We start from the raw sequence: 6,174 nt of genomic DNA, 5'->3' as shown, positions 1-6,174 counted from the left end.
TTTCCTTCACGCTAGAAGATAGACAAAGGAGTGTAATTCTACCAGCATCACTGAATATAAGGTGATGGCAGGAGGGAAAGGGCAGAAATTATTTCGAACAGGGCGCCTGGGTGGCTCAGTTGGTTAAGCTACTGCCTTCGGCTCAGGTCATGATCCTGGAGTCCCGGGATCAAGTCCCGCATCGGGCTCCCTGCTCGGCAGGGAGTCTGCTTCTCCCTCTGACCCTCCTCCCTCTCATGTTCTCTGTCTCTCATTCTCTCTCTCTCAAATAAATAAATAAAATCTTTAAAAAAAAAAAGAAGAAAGAAATTATTTCGAACAATGGCTGTTAACCAAGAAGACATGGTAGAGAATCCACCTGGGAGGCTATTTCCAAAAACATATATCCTCTCACAGAATGTATCATAATCTAGGTGTCATACTGATATTCTAATAACTCCCCAAGGTAATTCTGATCACACACCCCTAATCCACCCATCCTCTCACCCCAGTGGAAAACCAGTCTTCCAGTCATCTAGAACCAGAGACTTAATGGAAAACTTACTAGGATAGAGTTGGGGAAACTGTTTAATGAAACAATCAGCGGAACTGTTGTATACCTTATTTCCTAGTCTTCAAAACTAGAAGGAAAAAAAAATGTGAAGAATACCTATGGAATTCCTGAAATTTTGAGCTATACTATTCTTCTACTTCCTTAATTCTTTTTTTTTTTTTTTAAGTAATCTCTAGGGGCACCTGGGTGGCTCAGTCGTTAAGCGTCTGTCTTCGGCTCAAGTCATGATCCCAGGGTCCTGGGATCGAGCCCCGCATCAGGCTCCCTGCTCAGCGGGAAGCCTGCTTCTCCCTCTCCCACTCCCCCTGCTTGTATTCCCTCTCTGGCTGTGTCTCTCTGTCAAATAAATGAATAAAATAAAGTAATCTCTACCCCCAATGTGGGACTAAAACTCAGGACACTGAGATCATGCACCACATGCTCTACCAACTGAACAAGTCAGGCGCCCCTCCTTAACTTGATTCTTTGAGTTAAACCACTCACTAAAGGGCGCCTGGGTGGCTCAGTTGGTTAAGCCACTGCCTTCGGCCCAGGTCATGATCCTGGAGTCCCTGGATCTAGTCCCGCATCGGGCTCCCTGCTCGGCGGGGAGTCTGCTTCTCCCTCTGACCCTCCCCCCTCTCATGTGCTTTCTCTCTCTCATTCTCTCTCTCTCAAATAAATAAATAAAATCTTTAAAAAAAAAAAAAACCACTCACTAAAAACACTTAACATCCTAGTGAGTACTTTAGACCTCAGTATTTCATGCTAATGGTAATCTGTCAGCAGTACTAATGTGCAATACAACCATCTACACAAGGCAATTCTGCCAGCCAGAATTTTTATAGCTGTTAATATATTAAGTTTACAGTACCAGGCAAGATGTCACCACTATCAGTATCAATAGAACAGGTGATTCTTCAATGCCCCTAACCTAGAAACAAATTCTTTAGCCTAACATTCAAAGTTTTCCATAGCTCTGCCTCAACCTGCCTTTACCCCTGTTTTACTAAGTATATCTTGCACCTCCCAGCTTGGATGCCTTTGCTTATTCCAAGAGTTGGCAACTAAAGTCATCTCCCACCCAACCCTCTTCAAGCCCTGCCCACAGCCTGTTTCAGTAAAGGTTGTGGGCTAACAGTTTTTACATTAAAAAAGGGAGGAGGATATATGACAGAGACAATGTGTCCCACAACATATTTATTAGGCCTTCCATAGAAAGTTTGCCTACTCCTGGCTTACTCCATTTCTCAGGACCTGAAATGATTTCCTTATCCCACTTCTCCATATCTACCAATCCAAGATCTACCCATCCATCAAAATGCAGTTGACTATTTAGTGAAGCCTTTCTTGCTACCTTCAATGATATATATTCTTCCTCTTTTAAATGTATCCCTTTTGGAGTCACAAGGGATAGTTGCCAAACAAAATAGAGATGCAAGGTTTGACAAGAAGGCTACTGCATTAACCTAATTATTTTGCTGTTCCTGTCTTGCCCCTTCAAATCCATCTTCATGAAGACCACCAGAAAACTCAGGGGCACCTGGTTGGCTCAGTCGTTAAGCGTCTGCCTTCGGCTCAGGTCATGATCCCAGGGTCCTGGGATTGAGCCCAGTATCGGGCTCCCTGCTCCGCGGGAAGCCTGCTTCTCCCTCTCCCACTCCCCCTGCTTGTGTTCCCTCTCTCGCTGTGTCTCTCTCTGTCAAATAAATAAATATTAAAAAAAAAAAGACCACCAGAAAACTCTAGAACACAATCTTAATACATCATTCTCTCATCCTTCCTATTGTTCTCCATTAGCTATAGAATAAAATCCAAGAATAAAACCCTGACCCCCAGGGCGCCTGGGTGGCTCAGTTGGTTAAGCTACTGCCTTCGGCTCAGGTCATGATCCTGGAGTCCCGGGATCGAGTCCCGCATCGGGCTCCCTGCTCAGCAGGGGGTCTGCTTCTCCCTCTGACCCTCCTCCCTCTTGTGCTCTCTGTCTCTCATTCTCTCTCTCTCTAATAAATAAATAAATAAAATCTTTAAAAAAAAAAAAAACCCTGCTTCTCTTATTTCCTGCCATTCCTCCCCTAGTATGTTATATACTTCAGTAACATAACTTTTAGTACCCTCCAAACCCGGTCCAGTCTTTTTTTTTTTTTTTTAAGACTTTATTTATTTATTTGACAGAGAGAGACGCAGTGAGAGAGGGAACGCAAGCAGGGGGAGCGGGAGAGGGAGAAGCAGGCCTCCTGCTGAGCAGGGAGCCTGATGCGGGGCTCGATCCCAGGACCCTGGGATCATGACCCGAGCCGAAGGCTGACGCTTAACGACTGAGCCACCCAGGCGCCCCAACCTGGTCCAGTCTTAACTTCCCCCCATCTCCTACCCCTTCTTTACTTGGGTTGCATGTTTTGCTGGTAAGAGTACAAAACTTGATATACCATCTCCAGAGAGTAATTTGGTAACATCTATCAAAATTACACAAAGCTTATTTTCCTTACCCTAGCAATTCTACTTACAGGAATTTATTCCACAAATTTATGAAGTAACTTTTTTTTTTAAGATTTTATTTATTCATTTTGAGAGAGACAGAGAGAGCACAAGCAGAGGAAGAGGGAGAAGCAGACTCTCCACCGAGCAGAGAGCCAGACACGGAGCTCGATCCCAGGACCCCGAGATCATGACCCGAGCTGAAGGCAGACACCTAACCATCTGAGCCACCCAGGCACCCCTGAAATAACATTTTTTTTTTTAAGATTTTATTTATTTATTTATTAGAGAGCGAGCGAGAGAGAAACAGCATGAGAGAGGAGAGGGTCAGAGGGGGAAGCAGGCTCCCCGCTGAGCCGGGAGCCTGATGTGGGACTCGATCCCAGGACCCCGGGATCATGACCTGAGCCGAAGGCAGTCGCTTAACCAACTGAGCCACCCAGGCGCCCTGAAATAACATTTTTAACAGAATTATGCAGCACTGTTTGTAACACAAAAAGACTGGCATCTAAATGTCTGTCCATAGTGGACATAGGAAAAAAAAGTACTGTACACCCATACAACAAAATACAGTGCAAAATGAAGGTCTTTTATACATATTATTATATGGCCTACAGGAATATATCTGAAAGGATACAGGGGCGCCTGGGTGGCTCAGTCGTTAAGCGACTGCCTCCGGCTCAGGTCATGATCCCGGGGTCCTGGGGATCGAGCCCCGCATCAGGCTCCCTGCTCCACAGGAAGCCTGCTTCTCCCTCTCCCACGCCCCCCACTTGTGTTCCTGCTCTTGCTATCTCTCTCTCTGTCAAATAAATACTACAATCTTCAAAATAAATAAATAAATAAATACAATCTTTTAAAAAAAAAGGATACAGAAGACACTGGTAATTGCCTCCAAGGAACGCCAAGAGTGGCTAGAGCACAGAGGTGAGGGAAACTTCACTAAACCATCTTCATAACCTTTTAAATGTTGAATTATGTAAATACACTGCCAGTCCACAGGCACCTGGGTGGCTCAGTTGGTTAAGAGTCTGCCTTCAGCTCAGGTTATGATCCCGGAGTCCTGGGATCAAGCCCCACATGGGGCTCCTTGCTCAGAAGGGAGTCTGCTGCTCCCTCTGTCTGCTGCTCCCCCTGCTTGTGCTGTTTCTGAAATTTAAGTAAATAAAATCTAAAAAAGTATTTAAAAAATAAAAATAAAATAAAATCACCTTTCTGTACATAAATAAATAAATAACAGATTATAACCCACTGACTAAAATAAGAACCTATATTTATATAAAAAGACAAGAAAACTAAATATGATATATATCCTGGACTGGATCCTAGACCAGAAAAAAAATTTTTTTTCCTATAAAGAACATTATTGGAACAAATGGCAAAATTCGAATGAAGTCTGTATATTAAATAATACTATTATATCAAGGCTACTTCTAGATTTTGGTAAGTATATTGTGGTTATATAAGAGAATGTCCTTTTACATTCATAAAACATACATAACGTATATTTACCAAAATACACATTATGCTATTTAGGATAAAGAGGTATCACAGCTGTAACTTACACTAAAAGAGTTCAGAAAAGTAATCTACAATATAAACAGAAACAGAGAAATAGTAAAGCGTTGACATCTGAGGAATCAAGATGAAGAACAAATGGAAATTTGAATACTACTCCTGCAACTTTTTCGTAAGTGTAAAATTATGGCAAAATACAACTTAAAAGTACAAAAAATGTTTTTATAATGCAAATCACCATCCTTGAATATTTTTGTGTTTTTCTAAAGCAACTTATAGTATTATGTAACATATTTAAGTAGAGGTATGTGTATAGTTAAAACCACTTAGCCAAGGGCACCTGGCTGGCTCAGTTGGTAGAGCAAGAGACCTTCCCCTGCAACTTAAGATTTATTTATTTATTTATTTATTTGACAGAGGAGAGTACACAAGCAGGGGGTGCAGCAGGCAGAGAGAAAGGGAGGAGCAGGCTCCCTGATGAGCAGAGAGCAGGAGGACTTGGGGCGTGGTCTCAGGACTCTGGGATCATGATGTTAACCGAAGGCAGATGAACTGATGGAGCCACCCAAATGCCTCCAGCATGAGACTCTTGATCTCAGGGTCGTTGTTCAGTTCAAGCCCTTTTATAGGGCATAGAGTTTACTTAAAATAAATAGGGGCGCCTGGGTGGCTTAGTCGGTTGAGCATCCAACTCTTGATTTCAGCTCAGGTCATGATCTCATGGGTCGTGAGATTGAGCCCCACATGGGGCAGGGAGTCTTAAGTTTCTCTCCCTCTGCCACTCCCCACTCCTGCACACGTGTGCGCTGTCTCTCTCAAATAAATCAATCTTAAAATAAATTAATTTAATTTAATTAATTAAAAACTAAAACAAAAACACTTAGCCAGGGATGCCTGGCTAGCTCAGTTGTTCAAGCATCTGCCTTTGGCTCAGCTCATGATCTCAGGGTCCTGGGATCGAGTCCCAAATTGGGCTCCCTGCTCAGAGGGAAGTCGGCTTTTCTCCCTCTGCTCCTCCTGCTGCTCATGCTCTCTCTCTTCTCTCTCTCACAAATATACGATAAAATCCTAAAAAAACAAACAAAAAAACCAAAACAACAACAAAATAAACACTTAGCCACACCAACCCACCAAGGGAAAATTAGGTGAAGCTTACAAAAACTGGAGCAGCTGACCCTAAGCCGCTCTAGGCAGCTAGAGAATGAATGCTGGAGGAACTAAAACCAACATCACCTCTTCTCCCACCTCTCCCTCACCACTCAGAACTTCCCTCTCCTAAACCATCCCTATCTTTACTCTCAGTTATAACGAGGACTTGCTTTATGCCTGCCTTTTCTCCCTATAAGTTTGGCTCCACTTCTCTAGAGGGAAACAAACAAAGACATAATCACTTTCTCAATATTAAGGACCAAAAAACTTTGGCACATTTTTGGGGAGAAATGTTACTAGTATTTAAGATTTTATAGAGAGGGGAGGCAAAGGGCAGGTAGTGGTAAGGATATAAACTAGCTAAAAAATACATGGGAGGGATGCCTGGGTGGCTCAGTCAGTTAAGCGTCTGTCTTCGGCTCAGGTCATGATCCCAGGATTCTGGGATCGAGTCCCGCACCGGGCTCCAGTCCCGCACCGGGCTCCAGTCCCGCACC

This window comes from Neomonachus schauinslandi, chromosome 10 (assembly GCF_002201575.2).
Source record: "Neomonachus schauinslandi chromosome 10, ASM220157v2, whole genome shotgun sequence".
NCBI classification, from domain to species: Eukaryota; Metazoa; Chordata; class Mammalia; order Carnivora; family Phocidae; genus Neomonachus; species Neomonachus schauinslandi.
Note: the sequence above shows the minus strand (reverse complement) of the source record.